The 20,235-nt window shown below is 39.6% G+C and overlaps 1 non-coding gene and 1 pseudogene across 1 annotated transcript; both read right to left on the bottom strand.

Moving 5' to 3' along the window:
- LOC119719749 overlaps positions 1-20,235 on the bottom strand; it is a 34,327-nt pseudogene extending 14,092 nt beyond the window's left edge.
- Positions 4,251-4,323, bottom strand: Trnai-aau. Its single transcript has one exon. It is a non-coding gene; the product is annotated as a tRNA-Ile (tRNA).

Here is a 20,235-nt window from a genome sequence, read left to right as displayed (position 1 = left end):
ATTATGCAAATTAATCCCTCAATAAACCTCCATATATGGCATTGACTCAAACTTTACAAAAGTTGCAAGGTCATGATTCACAACAAGTGCTTTGAAATTCTGTCACATGCAAGCAGTTTGCATCCAATATGAAACAAAACATTGCACTATCCATATTTGTCCTAATAAGTCTGGAGAATATCTTAATAAAAAATAAAGGCTATTTTTTTATCCTGGAAACCCCGCGCATCGATACAAATACATAAACCACATTTGTCCCAGCAGGCCTCCAGAAATTGTGTACATCTGGGTTTTCCCAAAATGTTTTATTGTCAACAGCTCCCGGTAGCCTGGAGTCAAGAATGGAAAGTTTTGTGTGGTCTGCTGTCATGCAAAGATCTACAAAGTTGACGGGTCAATGGGTGACCTTTCTTTTCAAATGACGTGATTTCATGATTTCATAAGTGCTATTTTTAGCTCAGCATCTATTCAATGCAACTTAATTCACTTTTGAGCCTTTAGTCAACACCTAGGCGTATATTGACCTCAACAGCTTGGTATACAGCAAATGTCTAGCGACATATTTGTAACACCCGCATTATGAGGAACTACACTCAACCAAAAAAGAAAGACCCCATAATATTTTGTTGTCTAACTCAAAAACTACTGAGCACATTTTGCTCAAATTACAACTAATCAGTATAGAAATTCCTTAGCAATCAAGCCATACTCTTTATTTGGTCCAAAACAGTGATAATGGGTACACAATTATGCAATTTATGACAAATGCTACCGCACAAACGTTGTATTTTTGTATAGGTGCAAGGTGAGTGTGAACCACAACTTGCACGTATACAAAGGTACAACTGTTTTTGGTGTCATTTGTCATAAATTGCATCATGTATTATCACTGTTTTGAGTATGGCTGGATAAGGAATTTCTTTACTGATTAGTTGTTATTTGAGTGAGAGGTCAGTAGTTTTTGAGTTCGACCAAAAAGTATTGGAAGGGGTGGACTTTCTTTTTTGGTTGAGTGTATGATACAATTTAATTTGAAAGTGCTTGAATAAGTATTTCAAGTAGTCCTACATCCTAAAGCTGGCACTAATGTATTGCCCGATTCTATAAAAGCATCAGGCCTTTTCAATAGCCAATCCAACAGTCCAACTAAATTGTTACAAATATATTGAAAAAAAAACTTAGCTAAAGTTCATCTTCAACCTGTCACTTCCTGCACAAAACCCTGATGCTTTCACCAAGAAATCCAGCTGCAAATTAAAGACGGACAACAGTTTTAAAACGCAGATTTCAATTTCTGAAGTTGGAGAATCCAGCGGTTGAATAGCAGGAGGTCGTGGGTTCGAGTCCCATAAGCTTGCTTGCCAAGGGTTTTTGGATAGAATTCTTTATGTCACTAGCAGTTTTTTCTTTCTTTAATGGGTAATTTCTTTACGCCGTCTCGATTCTTCATAAGAATAACTACGCAAATTGTAAACAAACAAGAAATTAAGGGAAGCCAATGGTGTAGGATCATCATTGCTTAACCCTAAAAGGGCCTGGTTATTTTGACCATTTCTCAGCCAGGGGGGCGGATTCCCCCCCCCCCTAAGATCTCGGCCATCGAGTGACAAAAATTTTTGAAACTCGGTACATGTATGGAGCAACTGTTCATGGTTTTGGAATTATCGCTAATTAATTATTCACATGTATGAATAGTAATTCTGGTCTGTGTACACGGCGTATATGGGAAAATTCAGTTTTCACGGCACACAGCGCCGGAAAATTTTTTGCTGCGCGACAACCCCTGGTCCGATTTTTATATTTTTGGTGTCAAAAGATGCTTAAGGCTCGACGCTAAAAAGTCATAACAGCTTGGGTCGCGAAAAAATTTTTTTAAAGGCTATCACGGAAAAAGTCGAGGGGGGGGGGGCCTTTTAGGGTTAAAGCGATTTGGCATTCTGGAGTCTGGACAACGGGCCTCCAAGATGGAGGACAACGGGCCTTTCATGAATTGTGTCTTTTGGTTTCCTGCTCAGTGCCAGGTTTCACGAAATCGGGAAGGCTCCTTACGAATAATATACAAATATTGACTGCCTGGAGTTGTGTAGTAAAACTAGCCTCCTGAGGTGATCCATGAAGCATTCTATTTTTCCCGAGGCTCCATGGATCACCAAGGGAGGACAGTTTTACTTCACCACGAGATAAAGCAGTCATTTTTTGTTTTATAACACCTCTCCCACAGATTATGCTTGATTTTACATGTAGGTGATAACTGATTCATTTAATCTGAATATAATAAAAATTAACTTTTATTTGAATACAAAATTAGTTGAAAATTAACTTGCACTTTTTGTAACTACCCCTTCGCAAAATGTTTGAACCCCATCTGTAGTGCATGCTTGGAAACAATATGCGCAACGGGCAATGCGCAATGGGCAATGCGCAACGGGCAATGCGCAACGGGCAATGCGCAACGGGCAATGCGCAACGGGCAATGCGCAACGGGCAATGCGCAACGGGCAATGCGCAACGGGCAATGCGCAACGGGCAATGCGCAACGGGCAATGCGCAACGGGCAATGCGCAAAGGGCAATGCGCAACGGGCAATGCGCAACGGGCAATGCGCAACGGGCAACACAAACACCCCTATGGGCAATTCCACGGTTACTCACTTAACATTTTCGTAACGTGAGTAACAGATTTTGTGTGTCTTGTTTATCATACATAACACACTTCTCTGGACGTCATCTTTGGTGCTTAGGTAGGTCTAGGTCTACTCTATCTACCATGGGGATAACAGTTATTAAACCTTTTCAGTAAGGTAATTACAGTCCAAGGAAACTCAAAAGTACATCAAAAATGTAACGTCAGTAACCCTGAAATTGCTCCTAAGATATTAGGGTTCAATGACTGCAAACAGGTAGTTGTTCACTATAGCAAGCCTAAAATGTCATCTGGGTGATTTTTGTCTACCAGCAAAGATTAAAGATTGAAGTTTAATATTGTAGTAATACTAGTTACATGTACACTGTTACTTGCAAGTGAAGATTTCATAGCGAATTCAGAATGTACTTTGCAGCCAATAGGGTCCATTGATTTACTGAATTACTCGATGTCAAAGTGATCAATATCGTTGATATCATTTATTTAAAATCATTTCGAGTTAATCGACAATGATCGAAAAAATATGTGTCTCTGCCACGTATGTTCGTCCCTTCCACTTAGTTTGTGCGCATGCGCCAAAATCTCGGCTAATTCTAGTGACTGTCGTGCGCAAGTGCATTGGCATGAACATATGAACTGCATGAGCGAGCGTGGATGGACCGCTGAAAAAAAGCTTTGTGTTGACAAAGACAAAGCAGGATCTGTTTTCCATCCTATATAAAAATACAAATGAGGTCGCTTGGAATCAGTGGTTTACAATGTTAAAGAAAATATACAACATTTGCAAACATCGAAAAACAAAACTACCAATTTTTTTACGAAATACCTTACTAGGATGTTGGTAAATGACAGTTTAAAGCATCCTGTAAATTTATGGCACCTTGTTTGAAGTCATTTTCAAGAAAATTTGTATTTTTGTATTAATTTCCAACGGTGGTCAGCCGACCACCGTTGGAAAAACCTAACTATTTTTCAACTACTGCTCCAAATTTACCACTTTTTTCAGTTCAAATTTTGTTTGCTATTGGTTACATGATCGTGAACGGGTGCAGGCCAGCTAGACTGGTTCCCTTACCTTACAATTTCCCTTACCTTACAATTTTCCGGCATCTATAAATTGATCCATTTCATCTTTAGTGGAGTCAGGGAACCAGACTACTTTAACGTTTCTGTTTTTGTTCTTTTTTCCCCAGCATTTTTGAACAAAAAACTTCAAATATGTCAGTGTAACAATATTTGATCCATTATACTAACTCCTCAATTAGTTCATTTCTGAAAATTACAGCAAAAGCCAATGATGTACATTCCCTTTAAACTACGTACTGGTACACAGTTAATTGAAACATACCGGTATGGTTATTGGAACTTTATCCACATCTGACATGTCTGAAGTCATTATCATTTTGGTTGTGTGGACAGTTCAGGGTTTTTTTTCAGGGGGTGGGGGAGGGCGGCTAATTGACTAATTGGCATGGCTCAAGAGCATAGTTTAAGCAAATATGTAAATTCCATTCAACTATTTAAAAATCGTTTTTTGAAAAACAAAGATACAAAGATAAACTGACTTGGGGAATTATAACAATTTTTGAAAAGTTGGACAAAGAAACTGACTGGAGTGTGGCTTGAACCCACGACCTCCGAATAATTATTCCGGTGCTCTACCACCTGAGCTATCCAGCCCTATGTTGGCAATTGCCCATTTTGTCAAGATCTTTGTTCAAGGGACGCTAGTCAGAAGCCATAAACCGGTCGTAGCCAGGGATCACATCAAGTCATGAAACAGACCCAGGAATGGTTATCTGGATATCGCAGGTTTAAACCCTGCTCAAGTCAATTTCTTTGTTCAACTTTTTCAAAAATATAGTATAAAAGAAAGAAAAAGTGTTTTTCCTAATAATTGTAATTTCCATCGTACGAAAAGTAAGCAAATGTCCCAACAATGACTGACACCCCTAGTGTAAGAATGTGGTCCAAAGCGACATTTACTGAGTTCAGCTGAGTTGAGTTGAGCATAAGTAGCTTGTGAAGAGATCATGTGCAGTGCATCGCAAAATGTGTGCATGGGTGACATTACCTCTCACGCTGAGCCACGTGTGTTGATTAATTGGGTGTACGTAAACGATATGTGTCATCACTTTTCGTAATATTGATGACCAGGGAGTAGGCCAATAGAAAAAAATCCTCTTTTCAGATCACTTGCTGTTTCAAATGAGTGCAGGCAGGCCTGGATTTGTAACTTATATACAAAGACAAAACCAGAAAAGAAAAACCCAGCAAAGTGAGATCAAGCTTTGTGAATGATCAAACAGAAGCCGTTTTCTAAAGATGTTTTCGTGACCTTTTTATGATGTAGAGATTTGACTGTATGTTCAGTGCTGTAAACTGCTCCTATTTCTTCCAGCATTGGCTATTATCTTTACAGTGGCAGGAACCATACATCCTGCATGTACTGGTACGGTGCATGCTTTCACCTAGGCAAAGGAAAGCTTGCAAGTCTCGTCAGAAAACTGAGTTTCAAGTAAACAAACCTTTCTTTTGAAGTAAACAAACAAATCTTTTTGTGGTGAAAGCTCTCAGCAGCATGTTCTTTGAAACAATTTGTCCACTTGAAAAATACTTCAAAAAGGAATTTTTTCAGAAGCACCTGATCCGTGATTGCATGGTAAGAAATTGCAACGTATTTTGCAAATATTCGATATATTGAACATAATCGATATTGAAGATATACCGGTATGTATCAATAAATCAAAAATTCCGATACCATACAACCTATTACAACTTACTCAGAACATACAACATATTCAGAACAATTAAATCAATTTCACCCATACATGTACATTGTACTTCAAATTCATTACTTCAAATAATGCCTTGAATTTCTCAAGTATTGTACTCACCATGTAGCAATGAATTGCAAGTGTTAGTTTCGAAGGGTGACCTTTGTTTGACCTCCAACAGGACCTCCAGGTATGTCACAAGCTGGAATGATAAAAACAACAAATCCACAGGACAATTAGATGCAAGATTCTGGTAGAAATGAACAAAAGATATGGGAATGTTTCCATTGTGTATTATCCTACAGCTTATCAAACAAGAGAGATAATGTTGGTCCTCACTTTTCACACTTTTGTCGATTTGGAAACAAGAGATTAGACCACAAAATGACTTAACGAATCCTCATACATGTGTTATGCCCCAACTTGGTCGTCGGACCCAGCTCATGTTGGGACTGTCCCAACTTGAGCCAAACTAGATCACTCAAGTTGCAGCAATGGGAAGGCCTAACTTGGGTTGGGCACTGCTACTCATACATGGATGTTAGAGGGCGAGCATTTACCAACGAGCGTACGTGATGAGCACATCCACGGCCATGTGCTGCAAAGTGTCATCAGACAAACCAAGTCATTTTCTACAAGGCTACCCTGGAAGTTGCTACAAAAAGACAACATGTTTGATCTGCCTCTGAGCTCCCAGTCCCGGCCTGCGATATTTTTTATTACACAACTATCTGGGGTACATGTGCGCTTTTCTATGGGGCATTTTATTAAAACAAGGCTGCAGTGGAGGCTACTATTTTTCAACTTGGTACGGATTTCGGACTTTATTTCCCTTAAAAAAAAATCCTCCGGAACCTCGGATCAGAAAAGAAAAAGAAAATTGCTGCTATACAAGTAGTATCCGACTGAAAAATAATGTTTCTAAGATAAAACTTTGACTTGTTGACAAAAAAAGAGCAAAAGCTGAAGGGACAGAGCAAGGATTCGAACTCGGGACCACTGATCATTAGCCAGTCTGCATAACCACTAGGCAACGGCGGTGCTCGACGAAATCTTGAAATTCATAAAATACTTTTACAAATGTGGAGAGAGTATATACGCGTGCGCGTGCGTAGGTAAAAGGTTACAGGATTGTAGAGCGCCGTTACGCAGCGCTTTACAATCCTATAACCTTGATTCAAGTCGCCTGAAAAATGGGTACCCTGTACTATTGTGTATATAAAATATTCGCATCCCGAAAAACCTCATCCCAACAGCCTACTTTACTTTTATCATCATTTTGCTGGACAAAATCATGGGAAAAATGTTGCTGCCCAAGTTGGGCCTGCCCAACTGGATCACCCAAGTTGGGACAGTCCCAACATATGTTGGGACCGACAAGAAGTTTCACGACTACAGCCAGCATAGTGTGGCACAGGACTGGATGTGGCAATCCATACATTTTCGTTTTCATGAACTAACGCTGATGTGCTCTTTAATACCCAAAACTGTCCCAAGAGGGTTTTCAGGCACATTTTCAAAAACAAAACTTAGTGACGCATGACCAGAGGAATGCATACAAGATATCAATGGAAAGCTTAGTGCTCCTAGTTCATGATAATTCATAAATACCTGAGACAGTTTACCCATTCTTATTGGTCAAGAGCCCATAATGTGGGTGGGTTTAAGCCACTGATAAAACACTGACCGTTTTAAACTCAATTCCTGTGTTCTGCACCACATCGTGCAGTCCGTGCCAAGCACGCCAATTTCCATAGGAGATTCTTAGCACTGCCGGGCACATGTGGGCACCGTGCATAAATACCAAATTTCATTGTAACAAAACCCAATGAAAATTAGCACTCTATCTCCTTTGTTCAATTCCTCAAGCCATTTAAAAATATTAGGTTTTAAAATTTGTTTGACCATTTTTTACTTTTTGTAATATATGCGTATCTTTTTCGGAATATCAGTTTATAAAACAGTTTTGCAATGTAATAGGTTGTGTCAATAATCTGGTGGTTTCAGTATACTCACAAAGGCAATTGAAGATTCTCCATACTTTTTTTTTAGTTAATAAGTTATTAAGGTTTTTATGTTTGTGGATATGGAAGGCTTTTATGTTTGTGAATGTGGTAGGTTGGCGGTTCGAATCCCATTCGGACCAAAAGCTGGAAAACTCTCTCTGACGATCCAACAGTAAAATGGGTACCTGATTCGTTCAGGGAAGGTAAGACGGTGAGAGGAGAGGACTGGGCCCCGCCACTCATATGCTGCGCCCAAGACACAGTGGACCTCTAACATCCCACTGCCTCTACGGCCAGTGATAGGTATGGGATCTTTACATTTATGTTTGTGGATAGATCTGTAATTCAGTGTCATGCCGCAAAATGTGGATTTTTAATTAATAAACCACATTTGAACTGAGTAAAATGACTCTTTGTGGTGAATCACGCCTATTCCTTGGTTAGCAGAGCAAAGCACTTTACAAAAAGGGTCAACCTTTGGGCCTAAAAACTTACTCTGGGTTGCTTGAGCAGTGTTCCCAGGAGTCCAATCCTTTGTGTTGAGGAACTTATCTTAGCTTCTTCATGTGCAGCATGATTGATGTCCTCTACTAGAGATATCTCATGTATGTCAAGTACACACAGACCCTGAATGCAAATGCAACACTGCATTACTCACCGTGGGTTGCTTGAGCAGTGTTCCCAGGAGTCCAATCCTTTGTGTTGAGGAACTTATCTTAGCTTCTTCATGTGCAGCATGATTGATGTCCTCTACTAGAGATATCTCGTGTATGTCTAGTACACACAGACCCTGAATGCAAGATTCGAAAAAACAGAATTTTCTAAGCATGATAATAATACTCTCAAATCTTGAAACACACATATAAATATCCAAAAGTCAAAATATTTTCTTCAAATTTGTTCCTTTTGGGGGTGGGGGGTTGGAGGGGTGCATTTTAATCTCTTAAAAATTTTTTTTTGGTATTGCTACAATAATTTTAAGGTATTTTTTTCATTTAAAGCAACAAAAGTGCCCAAAATCTAAATAAGGGTGCTTAAACAACTAACCTGATGAAGTTTTAGCTCAGTGAATGCTGTATATTCCGAGAAAACAATATTCTACGATCTCGATTTCAATCCAAAAGTTGCTGAGTCATGTTTTGAATTGCGCCCGAAATCAGCATTCGGGACACGTTCTCATTCAGCCAATTGCATCTACATGATGTCACGCACTGAACCGACGAATTATAGCAACCGCGTGTACGTGTGTGTCATGTCAATGCCTGCGCGAACTACCAACAGAAATTTCCAAAAATATGCGTCTTTAGATGCATTTTTGGAAATGACCTTCTTTCAGTGTTTTCTTCAAAAGACAGCATGCCAATACGAATAATTTCACAGGGAGTTTAGTGCCATTAATATCTTTAAACAAAGTATGCTTTTCAAAAATAGTTTCGTCAGTTACTTTTTGGATAGCTGCAAAATAAATGATATACTCTACCTTTAACTAGAATTCTTCACAAACTAACTGACAGTGATTCATTTAGTTAGATGTGCAAAGAATAGGCCCTATGGAACCAGCAATAAAACAAACAGTATTATTTCACCTAACTAAGCATACAAGCTGGCGCATACCTTTTCCTGTCTGACCCTATTGACAGCATCTCCAACTTTCTTGGTCTCCTCACTGACCACAATGCACCTCATGTCTGGATCCACCACGCTGGGGCCGTAAGGATCCGTGATGGGCACGATGGAGTCTGACTGTAAGATGCGTGGTTTGATATCGTGGATGAAGTCACGGACAGACGCGATGCGCGCATCCATCTGCTGGATCTACTCCGGTAGTGTTTTCCCTGCAATCAGATGAGGGGGATATAGTCAGGTGTTGGTAATATGAAATACTGAACACTTATACATGTATGACCTACTCTCAGCCAATGAAGAGAAAGAAAGTAGGTTGTTTTATACTTGATTTGATGCGTTCTTACGTTGCAGCATGGATATGTCTGTCACACCAACTGTAATCTTCTCTTCTGCTCTCATCGCCGACTCACTCAGCAGGATTTTATGTCCAGCGTGGATGCGATCGAACGTTCCTTCGAGAACCATGCTTCCGTAGCTCTTAACCGGCGAAGATTCTACTTCAATCCCATCAGCATCGACTGGTGGAGAACTGTCCACATTTGTCCAGACAGACTCTGGTATTATTTCCACTACAGGATTTGTTGGCACTACAAACCACGACTTGTGTAACGCTTGGAGATTGTTTGGAGCGGAGCAGTCAGTAGTACCAGACCAGCTTCTCCTTTGAGAATTCTAGTGGTAGGCAAGGTGCCAGACCGGTTACTTATATTGTTTACGAGTACTCCGACATCTTGCCCTTGTAGCTGCGCCAACTTGGCGTAGATTGCAGTGATGGTTGCGCAGACATCTTGCGTAACGGGAATCAGTCTCTGTTTGTACGCTTCCAGTTCGTGGTCAAGACCAGGATGCAGCTGTATGTAGAGTGTTTTCAATATGCAGCTGGCGGCATGCATGGCACAGTATCAGACTCATGGATTCGTTTGATGAGTTGGTTTATCAGTGAGGTTACATGTAAGATGAGAAGCCCTGTTTTGCAGCTGGGGAGCATTTTGGTTCACTGGAAAGCACAGCTGAAGCCTGTACTGAATAACAATGGAAAGAAAAAAAATCTATAAAAATAGTAATAAAATATTGTTAACCATGGAGGAATATAGCTCTTTTCGATCAATTGCGCAAAAGTTGTACGGAATTTCCCTTCTCCCGTACCGTTTTACAAAGGTTGAATTGTAGGTACCATCATTCACCGACGGGGCATAAAAATACAGACCTATCAGGGGTGGATTCAGGAATTATTGCAGGGGGGGGTTCAGCTTTTTTTTATCAGCAAATCAGTGCTGAAATGTTGTCAGGTGTTTTTTTTTTTTTCAGGACACTCCTGGGGCCTGTTACCATTCTTGCAATGGGGGCGCTGTTTAAATCCGACACTGTTCAAATCCGACGGGGGGTCCGCTCATATAAGTCCAACGCCTCATAGGTCCGACGCCTCATAAATCCGACAAAGTCACATCCCCTAACCAAATAAAGGCCCATAAGTCGGACGCCTCAAAGGTCTGACGCCTCATAAGTCTGACGCCTCATAGGTCCGATGCCTCATAAATCCGACGCCTCATAAGTCCGACAACGGAAAAACGAGGCGTTTAATTTGTCGGACTTATAAGGCGTCTGACTTATGAGGCGTCGGACCTATGAGGCGGAATAAATAAATTTTATGCCTCATAAGTCCGATGCCTCATAAGTCCGAAATTTCGGACTTATGAGGCGTCGGACCTATGGGGCATCGGACTTATGGTACGGCCCCATCCGACGATCAGGCACACTATATTGCACGGTGTACAATTACCCCCTTACCTCCGCTGGCTTGCCTGTGTCAAGTGTTGCGGACAGGCGGGCGTATGGGTAAATATTAGTAGTATAATTGTCAATTTTTGTTAATTTTTTTGTGAGCGAGAGGGGGCGGGGGGAAGGGGGAGTTTTGACCCTCAAAGCCCCCAAATGGATCTGCGTCAGCCTGTAACGGTACCTTATAAAGTTGTAATAAAAATTAAGTACTATTGTATCACAGTTCCCAATCTGTACATCAACACCACAATGAACAATCCCGCACAGTATTGTTCATTGGGGACCACACACCTGTTGAGCGATAGTTATTATGGGGACAGCAGGAAGTCCCCACAAACTCGGTCCTAATGTCCCTAACAATAGGAAGGACATTTCTCATAACTTAATGCCGCTGAGTAAAAGTGTACTTCAGGGCCCCAGTTCAACGTAAGTTGTACTAGGCGAGTCAAAAAGATGGGTACCTTGTAAAAAGGAACTTTTTTTCGTCAACTTAAACTGACAAGTACATGTATAAAATTTAAAACCACTTTCAAGAACCATCTTATCTCCCAGTATATAGCATAGTTTGCTTTGTCGTTTGTTGGTTTTTCTACATTCATACTGTTTGCTTTAATTGTGCTTTCTTTTGCTTGCATCATCCATTTTATAAACTGTGTCGTTGTATCACTAGTATGTTTCGTATGTCCGTCTGTAAAGTTTATTAAGTTTACGTCCACTCCGTTTGTTTGTCTGTTTCATTGTTTTGTTTTGTTGTGTTTTGTCTTTTGAATTTAGTCTTCCTTTTTCAGTATTGTTTATATATATATATTTTGTTGTGTTTAAGGCATTCCGTTTATAAGCTTCGGCTTTTTGTGTAATGCCTCCACTTAGTAGTTTTCATGTAACAATTGTTTTGTCTTCTAAAGTGCTTATTCATGTGGAAATAAATGTTTCTGAAATGAAAAAAAATAAAGCAATTTAAAGAATCAATCATTTACCTCATCAATTTTGCTTTCGTGCTTCGGGAGATACAGGGTAATTCAAGAAAATCAATTTTGTCCACGGGTCATTGAATCAGGCTAAAACACACCCGTGCGTGTCATATACCTTACACATGAGGGCACAGTTATTTATTGAGTCAATCCTTGCGGTATGTTTCCGATTATTGCAGAGCTGATAGTATTACAAACATTTTGACATGAATACAGTTTTCTGAAACTATTTCCATCTCATTTTGTTATTCCTTTCACATAAATGAGAATGATTAAGGATTCCATTTAGTATGGATTCTGTTCAGCGGCGTAACTGCAGGGTCTCATCCTGGGGGGAGGAGGGGCGTGTGGGGGGGGGGGGGGGGCTTGAGGTTACAATGGAGGGGCGCCCAAAAATTTCATCCGTGCTGAAAGGTACACGGGCTTTTTTCACCAGACACCCGCCTTTCGTAAAATCAAATAGTGGGGGGTGGAGGGGGGGGGGGGTGGACACCATCTTCCCGTGGGGGCGCTGTTCAACATACCATGGCTACATTACACGAGGGACGTTACAATAAACAGCTCCTTGAGGGAGTTTTGGAGAAAAACAAGCACGAAATCACCAGAAAAAAAAGTGACTTCATGTAATATCCAGCTAATCATGGTAACTCAAATGGCTGTGCTTTCTTACGGATGCAAAATTTTTATGGAGGAGGGGGGTGATTGGGGGCAGGCGAACTTTTTATGGGGGCATGCCTCCCTCCTGTGTTTGATTGAATATCAGTCAAAGAAGACATGGATGATAGTGGGTTTGAACCATTCAATTCTGAGCAAACCAGAAAGTCACACACTATACACTCTTCCTCACATACTAATCTCTTAAGGCAAGATGCAAAGAACAAACTGTGACTGAGCCAACAATGATTATAACACCAGAAACAATTGTGAGATACTAACATCATGTATTTTAATATGAAACCTGAATGCAATCCATATATCTACTCCATCAAGATTTCACACACGTTATAATTATGTCCCAGAAAATTTAACCGTCTAAAAAGCAATTAGATCAGCGTGTTTTTGTATTCTATTGTTGGGCATCTGAAAGGAGAATACCGTACCCACACGAATTTGTGTTAGTCTTTGAGGTAAAGATGGTACATTAAATATGGGACTTTTCTTGGACTTGGCCCTACTTGCCAAAAAATGAGTTTAAAAGAATAATAGGTCAATTAATGTATGATTACAGATATAAATGAAAAAAAATATATAAATAAAAACTTTGTGAAATCGACAGAGAATTGACATATCACACACTATTAACATCCAAATATGTCATTATATTCTTCGGCTTGAAATATATATGAAAACAATTCTAATGCCCCTTGTGAGTCGTCTTTTGTGGTTTACTTGAAGAAAAAAAAACAATCCTTTGTCTTCGTATTTCATTTAGTAGTTTTAAATTTTCTAGGAATACAATCCCAAAAACAATTGCTTAGGTACCCCCTCCCCCTTTCAATGTGGGTCAAATCAGTTATTCCATCTTTTGCAGTTTTTAAAACTGATCTTCCCACCAACCTCTGCACCAAAGTTTATACAAAATATAAATCAAATATAACAAACATTCTTTTCAAAACAAATATTTACCAAAATAGTCATTAATTGGTGGATGGAATAATCCCAAAACTACTCCTGGTAATACTTAATTGTTTTAACAGTATTACTTAAGTCACGCATGCAACTGGGAATTTAGAAGAAGAAAAAAAACGAGAACATTCCAAACCCCACAAGACTTTGCGCAGTGTTTTTCAATTTGTAATGGCATTCGTGATAAAAAAAAACGAGGAAATCAGGGGATCCCAGGAAAAGTCGCATGCCTGTTAAGTACAATAAAGCCACTTGGCTAACAAGTCTCCAAAAATATCATTTTATTTACAAAATGTACATGTATTTACCATCTAAGGTTGAATTAATCACAAAACTTCTCATTGTTTTAAAGTGATACATCAATACAACTGTTGTCAGGCCAACAAGTCTCAACTTGGAAATGGACCAAACCACCCATACAGCCTCAGAAATCAACAAATACCATATATCTACTGGGTTTTCAAATTAGTGATGTTTTTGTGCACACACGTAAAGATCTGAAGTCTACAGTAATTCTGTTTGCCACTTTATAAAGAGTTTCCAGATGTGGAATCTACACTTATTCACAAACATGGAGATTGTGGTAAACCAGGGATCTTATTTGCATAAACTGCTGTTGTTTTAAGAAATAGTTTAAGTCAGAGAATAGACTTGGAACTGTAGATTTGTGCAAGATTCGCCCCGTCCATTCTTAGCATGAATCTACAGTTCCTTGTCCATTCTCATTGACCCAATCAGCAAATCATACACACTCTAAAAAGTCTTGGGTCAGATTCGACCCAAATCCAGATCAGATTTGACCTGACAATTTTCCGGGTCAAAATAACACTTCTCTTGGGTCACCTTTCTGGCCATTTGACAAGAAAATTGTTATTTTGACCCAGAAGAGTGTCAGTTCCAGTCTGTCCCGGATGCAAGGTTATATCTGACCCGGGACTTAAAGAGTGTCAGTTTGACTTTGATGACAAACTACAGTGTCATATGTAGAGGGTGAACAGCTAATTGTCTTACACAGTGTGACCCTACTGACCATCTGAATCCAGAATGTGTTATGATGTTTATGTTTAAATTGCAAACAGGCATCCTGGAATAACACATTTTTAATTATCTGTTTTTGGAATTTGCACAGGTCCCTGATTTTATAGTATTATTTTTTCAATGGTGAACAGCTAATTGTCTTAATGCAGGATGACCCTACTGACGATCTAATATGAAAATGTCTTACAATGTTTTGCCTTTGAGAATGGTCCTGCTTAGGATTGAAACATTAGGCCCTCTAAGTTTGTAAAGTTTTTTAACATTTCATTATCTTTTATTGAGAATGTTATCATTTTTATGCCTTGTACATGTACATCAAGTTTGATTTTTTGTTGTTGTAAGTAGCCACTCGTTCTTGCCAATATGACTTTCATGTATTTTTAATGTCTCTTTTGTAATTCTCTTTTCCTTATTTTACATAGTTACTGGAAGGGGTCTTATTTAAGTATGCATTTTTGAAGTGCAATTCGTATTATCTCTGCTAATGTTGTCTCTTATTATTCTCATTGAAGCTTCATGCAGGGAGGGGGTAATACGTTTTTGCTGTTACTGTATTTACTACATGGCCTTTTACTTCAATTCCTTGTTCGTATATTAATTAGTGCTATCCACTAAGTGGAATGATATCTGTGGGGGTTGAATTCATTGTTCTCGTAGTGCAATTCTGTTTATGTTCAAATTGTGCCTGGAGAACTACTCGATGGTTATTTAAGTTAACTTTTTTAGTGATCCTGCAGGGGTGCAATTTTCTCTTACATAATGGTCATTCTAATTTCCATAATTGGAGTTTACTGTTTATAATTATATGTGTTTTTTTTATTCCTGCGAAAAGATAAATGAATGAATGAATGAATGTAATTCAAGAGTGGGCTTGGCAAGTGAGATTTAAAATATAACACTTAGTGATGGGAATAAGGACTGTAACTCATCCCATCCTTTCAATGCCTCGTTGTCTACCAGATTCAACTCAGTCAGTCTGGGCATGTTACCTACAGCCGAGGCAATGTATTTAATGTCTGACCTTGTCAAATTGCAATTGAACAGGCCCAGCACATTTAAGTGTGTCATTGTTGGTAATTCCTTGGCCCAAAACCCAGCATATCCACACAATGGCCTGTTCATACCAAGATCCAAGTCAGTCAGTCTGGGCATGTTGCCTACAGCCAAGGCAATGTGTGGCATGTCTGACTGTGTCAAATCACACCAGCTCAGGTCCAGCTTATTTAAGTGCATCATTTTTGGCAATTCATTGGCCCACATGTCAGCGAATCCGCCCAATGTCAGGTTGACAGTAAGCATCAAGTCAGTCAGTTTGGGCATGTCATGTACAGCCCAGGCAATGTGTTCAATGTCTGTGTTATCAGGATCGCACCTGATTACTCCAAGTTTCTCAAGGCTTGTCAAGTGTTTGATATGAGGGGCCCATTCTTCAGCTCTACCTCCCAATGCATAGCAACCAACTATGTCAAGACTGGTCAAGAGATTGTTGCATTTCAGTGATGACAGGATTTTCTCAAGCTCACCCTTCACTAAAGGACAAAAGCGAAGCATCAGATCCCTGAGGTTTTCCATGTAACCCAGGGCGAAGGCTAAACCACTGACCGAAGACACATGAGAAACATGAATGGTTTCAACGCGTGACAGTTGTGTCACCTGGACTTCTGACCTACAGATGATTTCAAGAAGGTATATGAGAATGTGGAAATCGTTATTGTTATCCACCTCAATATCTGATGGGATGAGTGAGTTGCTGGTGAGACACCGTGGGACCTTTTGGCATTGGCTTTCAAAAAAACATTGTCTACTAATCGCTAGTGTAACAGCTTTTCGGTACATGTACCCGGGCTTATCTCGCTTCTTGAACTTACCAACAAGCAATTTTACGATGTCAGTCATACACTTTTCATTGTCACCACAACAAAAACGCAAAAGGAAATCATTTGAAACAACACCCTCAATTGTCTGACATAGTTGCCTTAAATTGTTTTGAAATTCTCCGAATGGAACAACTTTGTACACCGTACGCTTTACAAATCCCTGGTTTGACATATGTACACTTTGCAAGTATTTACCAGCACAGTATTCCTGAACAGTCTTGTGCATGAATTGTATGTTGTTGTGACATTTGAGGTTTTTGATAACTCTCTGCTGGGTTAGGATGCCTGCTTTCAGTGCAAGGTCCAGCGCATTTTGTTCAAACTCATCTTTTTGGAATGAGAAATTCTGGTCGGCACTTACGAATCCACTCAGTGCAGTTTTTCCTACAGCAATCACTGTTTTTGATGCATCTTCGGAGCTAATTCCTTTTCTTATGAACATGTAATCAACTGCATCACTGAAGAGGAGTGGTGTTGTTTCTGGGAGTTGTTCATTCTTCTTCCACAACAAACACATGAGAAGGAGCATCATAGGAATTGTTGCAAAATCACAGAGTGTGTTGGACTTTGCAATCTTTTGGATCAGTGCTTTGCCGCTATCAGGATCTTTGTAATAGAATTTGCGAATGTATTCATCAACATCCTCCTTGGTAAACCCCAGAACCTCTACGTGTGTGCAAGGATTTTGGACAAGTGATTTTGACATCAGTTTCTCAAGATGAGAGGGGCGCGTTGACACAATAATGAAACAATCCCTGTATTCTGTTCTATTGAGTGCTTTTAGGATAGACCCGAATGAGGCTGCATCAAGTGTTTTGGTCTTTATTTCATCAAAACCATCCAAAAGTATCAAGACCTTATTTGAGTTGTCCTGAATATATTGATCAAGTTTATCTTTGGCTACTCCTGACTTTACGCCTAAAAGTTGATCAAAAATGGAATCAACAAGATCAGATTCTTGAAACAGGGCATACATTTTTAAAAGAAAGACAAGCTTGAATCTTTTCAGGATTTCACATGCCTCATCAGCCCAGTCATATGCAATTTTGTCAAAAATGGTTGACTTCCCGACACCACCAATGCCAAATAAAATAGCACGATTCAACTCAGTCTCAGGCCAATCTTTAAATATGTTTTCATACTCTGTGGAATATACAGTTTCGTCAGAGTATTCTTCTTCTACAGTACCTTTCTTTGTTCTAACCCGCAATTTAGTGTAAATGCCAACAATGGGTCTTTGATCATCAGGAACCCCAGGGTTCAACTGAACATAACTCCCCGTTGTCTTGTAACATTTCCTCAAAATGTTCTTGGTCTTGTTACCGACTTCTTGGTTGAGATCCCCCACTCTTGGATCTTGGTCTGGTTCCTGACTCTGTGGATTTACTCCTGTTGAGGACAAACAAGCAACATGTACATGTTATAGTAAGCAGGAGGTCATGGGTTCAAGTCCCACCAAAGTGATTTTTTCTCATAATCCCTGGAGACAACACTAAGTATAGTGGAATCCAGTGATCAGAATCAGCTTTTACTGTGGTGGTGTCACGCTCACGCGCATGCTGCTCGCGTTCTTAAAGACGAGGCGCGCGCGCATTTTGGTATTCCAATTGGTCGAAGGAGCCCGAAGTGTGGGTATACATACGTGAGCGCAACTCGCACGAGCCTTTTTCGACACTGCAGTAAATGGCTGCCGCCAGATTTGTCTTTACAGTGTTTATACAATACATGTATGTCGGTGGAGGACAAAACCCAATATTGAATGTACATGTATTATTTCAGTTTAACATTGTTTCTGAAACGGATTGATTAGTCTTCCTCTTCTGAGGCAAACATGTAAAAGAAATGGTGACTTGGGATTTACAGTTCGTTAGTAAGGCAGTGTAAAAAATAAATTTGCCCCTCTCCCCAAAAAAATAATCAAATGAATATTTTGGCTTTTGTACCATCTGTTGGACACAAACTTGTCAGATGTCGTTTAATAGTATCTACACGTTTTTTTACACTGACAAACAAATAAATTTAGACAATAAACTGGTAACTGTATGTGGAGGCCTCCAAAACTTGATTCCATTTTTCCCCACTTTATTTTTTTCCACATGTGATTCACACAATACGGGGTGCCATTTGGTGTGGGTATATAAGGAACACATTACAAGACTCCTAATGTGGTCACCATATCTTATTACAAACTGGTTTATATCGTAGCAACAAAAAATGTAGACTCTTTCGTGGAATTGGCAATCCGTCTTTTGTGTCCATGTTTGTGTAGTCTATCATCTCCATCCCCACTCCTCTACAAAATATCTGATCCAAGATATCAAGTAGTGTAACAAACAAGATCATATTTACCTGCTCCATCCGACGGCGAGCTGTAGAAGTTGACACTTGAACCAACAATGGTAGGATTGTTGCTACCGCTGACTGTGCCCATGTATCCGATGGCTCCAGTTCGTTGTGGGGATTCTAAAATCAGAAGAATTCAAACATCCTTTAAAGAATACCGACAAAATGATTCATGTACTCTAGTACATCTCCAGTTGTCTGTTTTTTGGAAGGTAGAGTAGATCATTTGTCATATTTGCATTTATTTCTTTTGAAGGAAAAAAAAGTCCTCAAAATCTAAAGATGGGTGCTCAACAACTAACCTGCTAAACTTTCAGCTCAGTGAATGCTGTATATTCCGAGAAAATCGTTTTTCAGAATCTCAATTTCAAATCACAGTTGCAGATCGAGTCTTGTTTTGAATTAATTGCAGCCGATTGCAGCGACGCTATGTCACGCACTGAAACAACAATTAATAGCAACCACGCACGCATGTGCATCTTGTCAATGCTCAAGCGCACCCATTCACAGATTCACCCAATTACAAACCAACTACTAATGGAAATTTCCAAAAATTGTTCAATTCCCAATCTTTGGTAATGACCTTCTTTTATTGTCTTCTTCAAAATGACAGCACGCCAAAAGGAATAATTTTACAGGGAGTTTAGTCAAATTACTATCTTTAAACCAAAGTAAGCTTTCAAAAAATAATTTGGTCAATTACTTTTTGGATAGCTGCAAATCGTCGCAGAGCTGACAAACCGGCGAATCCACCATTTTGGCGATTTCGATTTTTTGTTATTTTTAGGCTTTATGAAGGTTGCTCTTTCAAGTATTTATTCCAAAATTCTTAATATTTGTCTGGATTTTGAGATTCAGAGCCCCCTTGTGGCGAATCACTCACAAAAACAAATCCATAATTTGACATAGTGATGAATACAAAATTTCGCTGGTAACCAGCTTATGTAAGGTGTGCGTTCCAAAGTACCAACGCATGTTATTCGTCAGTTTGTCGGATTGCGCGTGCGTGCACGCACGATCCGACAAACTGACGAATAGCATACAAACAATGTGAAGAACAACCGGATATTGCAGATTAATGTAATTTGACAAACTGACGAATGCGTTTACGATCAAATGAAATCATATCGCACAACTTCTCTGATTAAATAAGTGACCTGGTGGATACTTAGTTTCATATTTTATTCAGAATATATACTAACAGGTTTTTTTTATCGAAACATTTAGGGTAAAATACGGCGCCCGGAGAAGTGTCCAACTTCAAACGCGAATTACTCCAAACAAGGTTTTCGCTTATTCGTCGGTTTGTCAGCTCTGCGATGAAATGATCTACTCTACCTTTAAAGAAGATATATAGAGAAATCTGACTGTCCAAAGTTGAAACCTGCAACTTCAAAAAAATATTGTGGTGTGTGTGAGTGTGTGAGTTGAGTGGAGAGGGGGAGTTAATGCCCCTCCCTCCCTCATTGACCCCATGCAAATGGTCTAGCTACTAAATGTACTCACCTGCTGCAGCTGAGGGGGTGGGTACCTGTGCCTCCTGTTGCAT

The sequence above is a fragment of the Patiria miniata genome, unplaced genomic scaffold (assembly GCF_015706575.1).
Source record: "Patiria miniata isolate m_02_andy unplaced genomic scaffold, ASM1570657v1 HiC_scaffold_8, whole genome shotgun sequence".
Classification (NCBI taxonomy): domain Eukaryota; kingdom Metazoa; phylum Echinodermata; class Asteroidea; order Valvatida; family Asterinidae; genus Patiria; species Patiria miniata.
Note: the sequence above shows the minus strand (reverse complement) of the source record. Positions and strands in the feature narration are given on the sequence as shown.